Below are 12,667 nucleotides of genomic sequence, written 5' to 3'. Positions count from 1 at the left end.
TCTCTGGATCCTCCTCTCTCTCTGGATCCTCCTCTCTGGATCCTCCTATCTCTGGATCCTCCTCTCTCTCTGGATCCTCCTCTCTGGATCCTCCTATCTCTGGATCCTCCTCTCTCTGGATCCTCCTATCTCTGGATCCTCCTCTCTCTGGATCCTCCTCTCTGGATCCTCCTCTCTCTGGATCCTCCTATCTCTGGATCCTCCTCTCTCTGGATCCTCCTATCTCTGGATCCTCCTCTCTCTGGATCCTCCTCTCTGGATCCTCCTCTCTCTGGATCCTCCTCTCTCTAGATCCTCCTATCTCTGGATCCTCCTCTCTCTCTGGATCCTCCTCTCTGGGTCCTCCTATCTCTGGATCCTCCTCTCTCTGGATCCTCCTCTCTCTAGATCCTCCTCTCTCTGGATCCTCCTCTCTCTGGATCCTCCTCTCTCTCGATCCTCCTCTCTCTGGATCCTCCTCTCTCTGGATCCTCCTCTCTCTAGATCCTCCTCTCTCTGGATCCTCCTCTCTCTCTGGATCCTCCTCTCTGGATCCTCCTATCTCTGGATCCTCCTCTCTCTGGATCCTCCTCTCTCTAGATCCTCCTCTCTCTGGATCCTCCTCTCTCTGGATCCTCCTCTCTCTGGATCCTCCTCTCTCTAGATCCTCCTCTCTCTGGATCCTCCTCTCTCTGGATCCTCCTCTCTCTGGATCCTTCTCTCTCTGGATCCTCCTCTCTCTGGATCCTCCTCTCTCTAGATGCTCCTCTCTCTGGATCCTCCTCTCTTGGTTCGAGTTGGTTCTCTGATGTCTGATGTGATGTCACAGAATCCATAAACGCTTCGTCCTTCACGTGAGGAATCTCAGCGATGCCTTCAAGTGTCTTCACTCCGTCGGAGAACAGAATTCCTCGACAACAGACGGGAATGTTCTTTTATTCTACGAGATGAGTTTAATTCAAAGAGTTAAATGTCTTCAAATAATATATTTTTCTCGCTATCTTAGCTTTTCTGCAACCAGCGAACAGGAAGTGACCATATTTGGACTGAGAGAGTGACGTGGAGACCTGTCAATCACCTTGTAGCCCCGCCCCTAAAGCATACCCTGCTTTATGGTCTGTTTGACTCCAACCAGAGGAGTCGCCCCCTGGTGGTCAGGAGAGAGAATGCAGCTTTAACACATGAAGCATAGACTTCTATACAACCAGAGGAGTCGCCCCCTGGTGGTCAGGAGAGAGAATGCAGCTTTAACACATGAAGCATAGACTTCTATACAACCAGAGGAGTCGCCCCCTGGTGGTCAGGAGAGAGAATGCAGCTTTAACACATGAAGCATAGACTTCTATACAACCAGAGGAGTCGCCCCCTGGTGGTCAGGAGAGAGAATGCAGCTTCAACACATGAAGCAGAGACTTCTATACAACCAGAGGAGTCGCCCCCTGGTGTTCAGGAGAGAGAATGCAGCTTTAACACATGAAGCATAGACTTCTATACAACCAGAGGAGTCGCCCCCTGGTGGTCAGGAGAGAGAATGCAGCTTTAACACATGAAGCATAGACTTCTATACAACCAGAGGAGTCGCCCCCTGGTGGTCAGGGGAGAGAATGCAGCTTTAACACATGAAGCATAGACTTCTATACAACCAGAGGAGTCGCCCCCTGGTGGTCAGGAGAGAGAATGCAGCTTTAACACATAAAAGAAGTTGATTTCTTTGGTTCTGGTCCGTTTAGTTTTATTTGATGACGGTTTAAGATGAAATAAAAACATAAATACGATATACAGAAAGCAATGCCTGCAGACACACACACACACACACAGAGAGAGACACACACACACAGAGACACACACACACACACACACACACCTCATTCACAATGTTTCAAAGGTAACTTTTTGCAGCTTTGTTGTAAACATTTTTATTATATTACAATTATTCATTGATCCGTTTTTTTCTTTCGGTCCTGAATTTATTTATTTATTTGAAGCTCCTTTGTGTGTGTGTGTGTGTGTGTGTGTGTGTGTGTGTGTGTGTGTGTGTGTGTGTGTGTGTGGAGCATTTATCTCAACAGACAGCAGAAGAAGAAACTTGACATCTACCTGTCGAAACGTCGCACAAATAAAAGGAGAGAAATGAAAAGAGAGAAAGAGAGAGAGAGCTGCAGGTCGGCATGACGATGAAAGGAGAGAGAGAGAGAGAGAGAGAGAGAGAGAGAGAGAGAGAGAGAGAGAGAGAGAGAGAGAGAGAGAGAGAGAGAGAGAGAGAGAGAGAGAGACAGAGAGAGAGAGAGAGACAGAGACAGAGAGAGAGAGAGAGAGAGAGAGAGAGAAAGAGAGAGGGAGAGAGAGAGAGAGAGAGAGAGAGAGAGAGAGAGAGAGAGAGAGTGTGTGTCACGGTAAAATATTGATAAACAAACACTACAGGAGGACGAGGAGTTAGGGAGGATTATGAAGAAAAGAATCAAAGGAGAGGAGGAAAGGAGAGGAGGAGAGGAGGAGAGGAGGGAGAAAATTAAGAGACAAAAGCGATGGAAAGAAGAGATGAAGAAGAAGTTAGAGAAGAGAGGGAAGACAGGAGGGAGGAGGAGGAGAGACATTTCTTCCTCCCTTTTGTTCTCCTTCCTCCTTTTCTTTCTTCATCTTCTTTTCATCTTCCCTCTTTACCTTTACAGGCTGCTTCCTTTCACTCTTCCTCACTCCCTTTCCTCCTCTCCTTCCTCTCTATGATCCATCTCTCTCTTTTTGCTTTCTTCACTTCTCTGTTCTTCACCTCCGCTCTCTCCTCGTCTTCTTTCTCCACTTCTGTCCTTGCCCTCTTTTCTTTATTCTCTTTCTTCCTCTCTCTCTCTCTCTCTCGTCACATGTTCCTTCTCCTCTTCCTCTGTTCCTCCTTTCTTTTTGTATCTTCCTCTTCCTCCCCTATGTCTCCTCACACCTTCCTCTTTCTCCTTTTTCTCCACTTCTCTTTATTTGATTCCCCCCCTCTTCCTCTCTTTCATCACCCCTCTATTCTTCTCCTTCTCCTTCTCATCTTCTATCTTTTCAATCTTTTTTCATTCATCTTTCCTCCACTCTCTCCTCCTCCTTTATTTGAGTCCTTCTCCTCTTCATCATCTCTCTCCACCCCTTTGTTTCTCTTCCTCTTCCTCCTTCCCTCCTCTCTCTCTCTTCTTCTATCTCTCCCTCCCTGAACTCCTCTTTCCTTTCCTTTCCTCCTTCACTTTAACTCCCCATCTTCTCCTGTTTCGGGCGTTTCAATCTAACTTTTTCTTCCTCTTCCTCCCCCTCTCATCTTCCTCACCTCCTCTCTCTCTCTCTCTCTCTCTCTCTCTCTCTCTCGCTCTCTCTCTCTCTCTCTCTCTCTCTCTCTCTCTCTCTCTCTCTCTCTCTTTCTCTTCCATCCCCCTCCACCCTTTCCTTGCTCTCCTCTCGCCTGTTGAATGAACGAGTGAATAAAGAGGAAGCGGACGGCCATCTTTCTGCTGCTCCTCTTTCCACCTCTGTTTCTTTTCTTTCTATTTCTTTCATTCCTCTTTTCATCCCTTTCTTTTATTCCCTCCTTCCTTCCTGATATTAATTATTATGAAACGTTTAGTTTCTCTTCAGGTTTCATCGTGTTGAAGTTATGGTTCATAATCCTGAAGCGTCTTCAGGTGGAAACCTGACGAGAAACACTGATCCTCAATCAATTAACATAAATATATATATATATATTTATATTTATTTATATATTTATATATATATTTATATCCATAGTGTCTGCAGCAGGAGGATTTGTGTGTCTGCGGCTCACAAAGACGACGGCAGACGCCGAATGAAATTGGTGTTTTTTGGGCAGCGACTCCAGTCATCTGGGAGACATAAACACACACACACACACACACATACACAACACACATATATACACACACACACACACACATATATATATATACACACACACACACACACACACACACACACACACACACACACAGTTTGAAGTAGTGTTTAGCAGATTTTTTTTTGCGTTTCTTTTTTTTTCTTCTTTTTTTTTGGGCAGGACGAGCGGGGCATCGCTCCCTCCAGCGACCATGGACTCGGCACGTTGCCATGGAAACAGCCAAACTGCACCGAGGAGTGATTGAGAGAGAGAGAGAGAGAGAGAGAAAGAGAGAGAGAGAGAGAGAGAGAGAGAGAGAGAGAGAGAGAGAGAGAGAGAGAGAGAGAGAGAGAGAGAGAGAGAGAGAGAGAGAGGGGTATGGACTGAGGGGGGAAAGAAAGAGAGAGATTTTATTTATTTTGCTGCTCCAAGAAGATGAAGATGAAGGCCTTCTGATGGCGACTGTTGTTCTTCTCCACTCAATGAGAACAGTTTAGTGTGTGTGTGTGTGTGTGTGTGTGTGTTGTGTGTGTGTGTGTGTGTGTGTGTGTGTGTGTGTGTAAGCTGTGATTCAGGCTGTGAAAACACTGACTTGGCAGCCGGAGCGTCTTCCTCGTCTCCGACCGACTCGGCCAACAAAAAAAACACAAAAAAAACAGAATTCCATCTTATTAACTGACGCTTTATTACAAAGAAAGTGTGTGTGTGTGTGTGTGTGTGTGTGTGTGTGTGTGTTGCAGGTTGGTTCTGATGACTTGGTGAAGCGGGTTCTTCACATATTGAACATGTTCATGGTTGCAGGTGAATTTGTTGAATCCGTCACGGCTTCAAAGTTTCACAATTTAATGTTTTTACAGAATATTTTTTAAACGGTTTAATCAGGATGAGACGAAGATTAAAACGTTGGTGATGAAATATCAACGTTTTGTGTAGCGTTAGTCACACACGATGTGTTCAAGGACCGCCGGAAAGATGAACATCCGATGATTAAAAATGTGTTGAAGCTGCATTCTCTCTCCTGACCACCAGGGGAGATGTAATTCCTTCTTAGTCCTAATATGGTCACTTCCTGTTCACGGGATTAAAAAAATGAATAAAAATCGCGGCTTCTAAGCAACATCCATCAAACCAACGAGTGACGTCATTGTTTTATTAATAATCATGTCGGCCATCAGTCGTAACGTTCCTCATGACCACAAAGCGTCTCAGAAGATTCAAGATTTATTTTTGTATTTGTTGGTTTCATGTTTTTTTTTTCATGTTTTATTGTCTCTTTTTTTTTTATACATCAGATGATAAATATTTCTGGTCAGAAAGATATCAAAAGTGTTGAATAGAGATTTTTATTCCAATTTTTATTCCAACCAAACTGACATTTGATGATATTTCTGAGCCTTTCGAGTCTCTTTTATCCACATAAACGCTTCGCTTTGGGCCAAATTACAAATTAAATGGACTTTGCCCTTTTTTTAAAACATGTCGTTATTCAGTGGATCTGCAGTAACTTCTGGTATTCACACAGAAATTCATATCCAGTATTCATCCTCAGCACAAAGCGCTCCGCTTTGAGAAGAAGAAGAAGAAGATGTGTTTTCAAACGGGGACGTGAACCCATGGGGGCAGCACTCGGCCTCAGGAAGAGGAAGAGCCGACAGGAAGTGAGAACGCGTCGCCGCTTCTTTAAACGCTCGCCTGCCAGCAGCCGATTGGACGGAGAAGAAACGTCCTGACGAGCTGCAGCCTCGTCCTGAGGTCATGAGGTCACGAGGTCACGAGGTCATGAGGTCATGAGGTCACGAGGTCACGAGGTCTCATGAAGGGATCATGGTGATTGTTTCAGGTTCTTTCTGCTCGTTCGGGGCGTCTGCGGCCGTCGGGTCCGTCCTCACCTGCCAGGTTTTCTTGTTCTCTTCTTTCTGTTTCTTGGGAAACGTTTCTGTGTATTTATTTATTTCTTTGTACTTCTGTGCTCTCGAGCCGGAGCAGTAATCCTGAAATGTGTCTCGTCTTAATGCGTTTTCACATCAAGCCGCCGCAGGAATTTACTACTTAAATGAAAAGTGAAAGTGTTTTTTTGAGAGCTTCTTTTTTTTCTGTCTCCGGTTCTGCAGGAACATGAAAGTGAGTCTGAGGACGAGGAATAAATATTGATTTAAAGTTAATTCTGATCACACACCTCAATGATTAAGATTGAACGGGATCCTCAACTCGTTAAAGACCGTCAAGTGTTCTCCAGTTTAGAATGAGGTTCTCTGAAGGGCCGAGGTTCTCCCCTGAAGGGTTCTATAAGAACCTGTGGAGTATAAAAGGGTTCTCAGTTCACACCTAAGAAGGTGTAAAGGTTCTAAAGAGAACCACGTGAGAGAGCTATGTGTGGAACCATGACACCATGAAAGGGTTCTAGACAGAACCATCAGACAGGGTTCTTGGTTCTTGTTAGCACCCTTAGACGGTGGAAGAGTTCTCAGTAGAACGTCTGATAGGTTGTCCTCGAATGGTTCTTGGTAGAACCCTTCATGTTCGGTTCATGGTAGAACCCTCTGTGTTGGGTTCTACCTAGAACCCTCTGTGTTGGGTTCTAGGTTGAGTCCTTCATGTTGGGTTGTAGTTAGAACTGTGTTGCTTGGTTCTAGATGACAGCCTAGAGATATAAAGGGGTTCTCTTGAGAACATCTGATAGGTTTCCTCGGTGGAAGTTTCACAAATTGTTCTTAGTTGGGTTCTAGGTAGAACCCTTTATGTTCGGTTCTTGGTAGAACCCTTTGTGTTGGGTTCATGGTAGAACCATTCGTGTTGGGTTCTTGGTAGAACCCTTTATGTTGGGTTCATGGTAGAACCCTTTTGTGTTGGGTTGTAGTTAGAACTGTGTTGATTGGTTCTAGATGACAGCCTTGAGATCTAAAGGGGTTCTCTTGAGAACATCTGATAGGTTTCCTTGGTGGAAGTTTCACAAATGGTTCTTGGTGGAACCCTTTGCGTTGGGTTCCACGTTGAAACCCCCTAAAGAGTTCCAGGTGTAACCTTTTTGTAAAATGTTCCATCAGAAACCAGAAAGAGTTCTCACCTGTAGAGAAGTCAACGGACCCAACGTGGTTCTCGTTAGCACCTTTGAGTTCTAAGCGTAAGTGTCGTAGTTCTCTGTAGGTTCTATTACTTCTTGTTCTTCATGACTTCACCTGCAGAACCATTAAGATTCACTCGTTTCTACATTTAACTCGTCAAAGCTGAAGGAACACGAGTCCACAGGACCCAGAGGAACAATCTGGGTCACCGGGTTCGGTTCTGTTTGGAGATCAAGTCCAAGTTGACCAAACACTCAGGTCTTTAGATCTTTGATCTTTTCTCAAACCTCTTCATTGTCGGCACAAAACATTTGTGTAACAAGGTTCTCGTTTGCAGCCGACAAACAAACAAACAAAACAGAAGAGTTTTAGAAAACCTTTTCCTGGAAAGGTACGGAGAACCGAGGGGTTGCGCAACACCTCCCAGAAGTTGCCGCGTTGTCGACGCGCGTTGCGTTCACTTGTAAGTTAAAACGTCTGTTGCTCAAAGTTTCCGTCTCGCATGGAAACTTTGACTCAGATTGTTTTCTAGGAGAAGAAGAAAAAAATGTGTTTTTGATTTTACACGTTTTTTTTTGCCTCCAATCGAAGAAACTTTGTTGTTTTAACGATTCCTTTCTCTGGAAGCTCTTGCAGAGGAGAACATGAAGGTTTGGACCTCTGACCTCTGACCTCTGCAGACGGCATCAAAATAAATTCTCCCTCCAATATTAAAATAATTGCTTTCAGGGCCGGCCGCCTGACATTTTTTTTTTTGTTCATTTCGCGAGTCTCAATTAGTCGTAAGGTGTAATTTAGTCGGGGGGGCGTTCGGGTGCGACTTGGCCTTTTTCTCCCAGAATGCCCCTCTGGGCGAGAACACGCCCCCTCGACCAGGAAGCTGCTGCTGAAGGTCGTCCAGAGACGATCCCGCAGAAGAAGAAACACTCGCACGACGCCGTCCTGCGGTGGGAATAAACAGCCGAGCGCGGACTCGACTGCGGCGGCGATTTGAAACGACTTCAGCTTTTCAAAACCTCTTTTTTTTCACGTCTGTCCAGTCGTTTGCAGGCGAGGAAAACAAACGCACCCCAGAAACGCAGCTCAAGACCTCTGAGCAGACGAGGATAAAGGACTCAGTCGTCTGCAAACAAGCAGAGAAAAACCAACGGGCGGTCAGACCTGATCGCTTTAGCTCCGCCCGCCACGGTCGTCCCCTGTTCCCTCACAGGCGCGAAAAACAAACGCACCTAAAACCTAAAGCTGTTTTCAGTTTGAGCTTCTTTTTCCTCATCAGGAAATTATTGACAGACAAAATGATCCCGGCCATCTTGTCAGAGTGTGTGTGTGTGTGTGTGTGTGTGTGTGTGTGTGTGTGTGTGTGTGTGTGTGTGTGTGTGTGTGTGTGTGTGTACATTTCAGCGTGAGCTGCTCTTCCCGCTGTAGCCAACGTCAACAGCCCGCCGCATAACTTCCCATGAGCCTCTTCCCCTAGAAGGTAACTGGAAGGCTGCTGCGCTCCGTGTGTGTGTGTGTGTGTGTGTGTGTGTGTGTGTGTGTGTGTGTGTGTGTGTGTGTGTGTGTGTGTGTGTGTGTGTGTGTGTCTTTACATGCGTGATGTTTGTCCTCACGGCGGCATTTTTTCACGCTGTGTGTGTGTTTTGGTTTTAATGCACGTGCACACTCTGTGTGAAGTCACACACACACACACACACACACACACACACACTCTACTACGATAGCGCGCTCACTGGTACATGCACAGTGTGTGTTTGTGTGTTGAAGCAGCACATACCAGAACAGGTACTGTGTGTGTGTGTGTGTGTGTGTGTGTGTGTGTGTGTGTGTGTGTGTGTGTGTGTGTGTGTGTGTGTGAGCAGAGTGGCGGCTCTAATGCGATTACGTCCCTTGTCTCCGTGCAGAACTGATAAGGTATTAGAGGGCGGGCCGTGATGAGATTTAAATTAATTCCTCCATTCAAATTCACCGTGAGATGAGCTGCTCCATTATTCTGGCCTTCCAGCCCAGCACTCCTCCTCCTCCTCTTCCTCCTCCTCCTCCTCCCTCTCTCTCCCTCTCTCTTTTCTCCCCATCTTCCTCCTTCCTTCCTCCTCTCTTTCTCCTCTTGTGACAAACCTCCTTCCTCAGATTCTTCTTTAATCCTTCATCCGTTCTACAAGTAATCGTCTCCTCCCTCCTCTTCTTCCTTCCTTCTTTCTTTCTTTCCCTATTTCCTTCCTCCTCTTTTACTCCTCTTTTGCTCGTGACAAACCTCCCTTCTTCCCTCCCTCAGATTCTTCCTATAATCCTCCATCCAATCGTCTCCTCCCTCCTTTCTCTCCTTCCTTCCTCCTCTTTAACTCTTTTGCTTCATCGTGTGACACACCTCCTTTTCCTTCAGTCCTGTCTGCCTCCTCCTCTTCCTCCTCTCCCTCTTCCTCTTCTCCCTTCTCCTCCTCCTACCTGACATATCTCCCTTTCCCTTCGTTTCCTCTCCTCTTTTCTCTCCCTCCTTTCTTAATCACTCCCTTCAGTCCAATTTGATCCAATCATCTTTGTTCCCTTCATTCCTTTTCTTCTCTCTTCTTCCTTCCTTCCTTCCCCCTCCAGCTCCTAACACTTGCCTCCTTCCCTTCATACATTCCTCCCTCCTTCCTTCTAACCTCTCCCCTCCCTCCTTCATCTTTATTCCTCCCTTCATCCCTTAAAATCTGCTTCAGTCTCTTTTGCTTCCCTCATCTGAAAATCCTCTTTTCTTCGTCATTTTACTTTCCTCTCTTCATCCTCCTTCTTTCAACTAGTCAAACCATCCTGTCCTCCCTTACCTCCTTTCCTCCAATCATCTCCTCATTACCTCTCCTCCTATCATCCTCCCATCCCATCCCTCCTCTTTCTCTTCCTCTCTTTCTTTCCTCTCCATTTCAATGACATCCTTTCCTTCTCCCTTAAGTCCTACTACCTTCTTACCTTTAAAACATGATCGCCTCTTACTTCCTCTCTTTTTTGAACTCCCTCCTTCCTCCTCTCTCCTTCCTCCTCCCTCCTTCCTTCCTGTTCACTTCTCACCTGTTGTAACGACTGCAGCTTGTTTTATTCAGAACAGTGTGTGTGTGTGTGTGTGTGCGCGTGTGTGTGTGTGTGTGTGTGTGTGTGTGTGTGTGTGTGTGTGTGTTTTTTGTCATCGACCTCGTGTTCCTCAATTTGTCCTCTTCTCCCCCAGCTCTCCATACTCTTATTCCTAATTGCGGTCTCTCTCTCTCTCTCTCTCTCTCTCTCTCTCTCTCTCTCTCTCTCTCTCTCTCTCTCTCTCCGCTTGTCGGTGATTATTTATTCTTCCTTTTCATTTTCTTTATTTAACTTTGATTTCCCTCGGTCGCCTCCTGGAGATTGAGCGGGGAGCAGAGAGGTTCAAGCCCGCCCCCTTCTGCCCCTCCCCTTCATGACTCCTCCCCCTCCCCCTCTCAGGCCCCGCCCCCTGCTCGAGGCGTCCCAGGAGGCCTCACACCTGTCTGACCTCTGACCCTCAGCAGCAGAGACATTCCAGGCTTTGAGTTCTGCTCCAATGAGCATCATTCTGATATCACCATGGCAACAGAGCCCGCCCGTAAACAAGAGGTGTGTGTGTGTGTGTGTGTGTGTGTGTGTGTGTGTGTGTGTGTGTGTGTGTGTGTCTGTGTGTGTGTGTGTGTGTGTGTGTGTGTGTGTGTCTGTGTGTGTGTGTCTGTGTGTGTGTGTGTGTGTGTGTGTGTGTGTGTGTGTGTGCGTGTGTGTGTGTGTGTGCGTGTGCGTGGCTAATCTCACACACATCGCTCAGGTTTCTCATAAGGGAGATAAGAGCTCGTCAGATGAGAAAAATATGTTCACAAGCAGCCAATCACACACAGACACAGACACACACACAGACACACACAGACACACACACACACACACACACACAGACACACACACACACAGCAGAGCGGCTCAGGTCATAATTGGACGTCGATGTGCGTTAATGTCGACAAAGACGTGTCGCAGAAGTCGTCTAGAGGTTTCATAAAATAATAAAATCTTGGAAAGTAAACTTTAGATATTTAGAATCAAGCAGCTGCTTTCAGACACACACACACACACACACACACACACACACACACACACACACACACACACACAATATTTAACAATCAATCTTGTATCATTATTCATTCATCATCCAGCTGCAAGATCACTGTAAAAAAAACTAAAGATAAACCACAAAAACCATCTGTGAACAACAAATCCTCACAGACTACACATCTCTTTTATATATATATATATATATATATATATATATATATATATATATATATATATATATATATATATATATATATATATATATATGCTTAACTGCTGGTTATGTTACTGTTTTTTACATCTGCAGTTGTATTTTATCATAAACACATGACAGCCTGTGTGAACACATGACAGCCTGTGTGAACACATGACAGCCTGTATGAACACATGACAGCCTGTGTGAACACATGACAGCCTGTGTGAACACATGACAGCCTGTGTGAACACATGACAGCCTGTGTGAACACATGACAGCCTGTGTGAACACATGACAGTCTGTATGAACACATGACTGTTGACTCTGTGACGGATGAAAGTTTATTAAAAGTCTTTTCTCTCTCAGCGGCTCCTGAGACGTGAAGCCTGAAGGCCTCAGAGGAGGCTCATGGGACATGGGACATGGACCCTCCAAAGAGGAGCGGGGGGGGGGGGGGGGGGGGGGGGGGGGGGGGGGAGGAGGAGGAGGAGGAGGAGGAGGAGGAGGCTCGATCCGCTGAACCCTGGCGGCGCTTTTATTCTGCCGCTCGGACGATTATTTACATTCTTTCACTTGAATTTTAGACTCTTTTCTTTCTTTTTTTCTTTCTTTCTTTTCTTTCTTTTCATGTATTTCCGGAGCGACTCAAGGAGCTCTATGAGCAGCAGCTCATAGAGCTCCTTGAGTCGCTCTATGAACTAAACTTTAACTTTAGTTTGAAAAAAAAATTGTGATTCAAGAAATGATGAAAAAACTAAAAATGCTACAAAACAAATATTTGTATCCATTTATTAAAGAACACATTGTTATTATTAAAGAAACAATGCTACAAACTACTTATGAAAGTTTTGGCAACAACGATGCTCATCTTAAACTTAAAGTTATAACGAGCCGTTTATTGTTATTATATTTTACTTTTGTCTTTGTGAAGATGTTCCTCCAGAAAGCAGGAAGATAAAGATATGAAAATAACATTATGACCGTTCACACTCCTTAATATTAGTGTCCTTCTAAAACTCCCCGTGCGTCTGTTATATTTATATTGTGTGATAATCTGCATCAGATTATCATCACAGAAATAACATTTCTTTTTTTTTTTTTAGAAACTTTTAAGTCCTTTTTTCCACTAAATCCCCAGAAAGGATTCGTCATTAAAATGCATCGTTTGGTGGAAACTTTCATCCAAAGAGCCCGACGGGACGCTGAGGCCGTGTTGCCTGCAGTGGAACCGGAGTGGAACCAGAGTGGAACCAGAGTGGAACATAGACCCTGCAGACGTTGTGGCCTTAGTGTTCTAACCTGAGGGGGAACCTGAACACAACACCACAACATGTGCACACACATACACGTCGTGTGTATTGTGCATGATGTTGCTGGACGCCGCTATGCTAAAGGGTTAGCTTGGAGGCTGCTGTCACTAAATAGCACAAATGCTCACGTTAGCCGATAGTTTGAGTGTTAGCATGGAGTCTGATATCAATCAACACAGCTCATGCT

At 45.3% G+C, this 12,667-nt stretch overlaps 1 protein-coding gene across 2 annotated transcripts in view; it reads left to right on the top strand.

Annotated features, from left to right (window-relative positions):
• Positions 1 to 12,667, top strand: part of LOC137784551 (zinc fingers and homeoboxes protein 2-like) — a 77,880-nt gene that overhangs the window by 38,415 nt on the left and 26,798 nt on the right. Inside the window, exon 1 of one of the 2 annotated variants that reach the window (XM_068575324.1) lies at positions 8,326 to 8,377. The exons of the other annotated variant lie outside the window; for it this stretch is intronic. The gene's annotated coding sequence lies outside the window, so the exon portion shown is untranslated. Of the gene's footprint in view, positions 1 to 8,325; positions 8,378 to 12,667 lie in introns of those variants that run through there. 2 annotated transcript variants of the gene reach the window in all.

Source organism: Clinocottus analis, unplaced genomic scaffold (genome assembly GCF_023055335.1).
Source record: "Clinocottus analis isolate CAN_PGR_092001 unplaced genomic scaffold, fCliAna1.0.p SCAF_14, whole genome shotgun sequence".
NCBI classification, from domain to species: Eukaryota; Metazoa; Chordata; class Actinopteri; order Perciformes; family Cottidae; genus Clinocottus; species Clinocottus analis.
The sequence above is the reverse complement of the archived record's forward strand: the minus strand, read 5'-3'. Positions and strand labels throughout refer to the sequence as shown.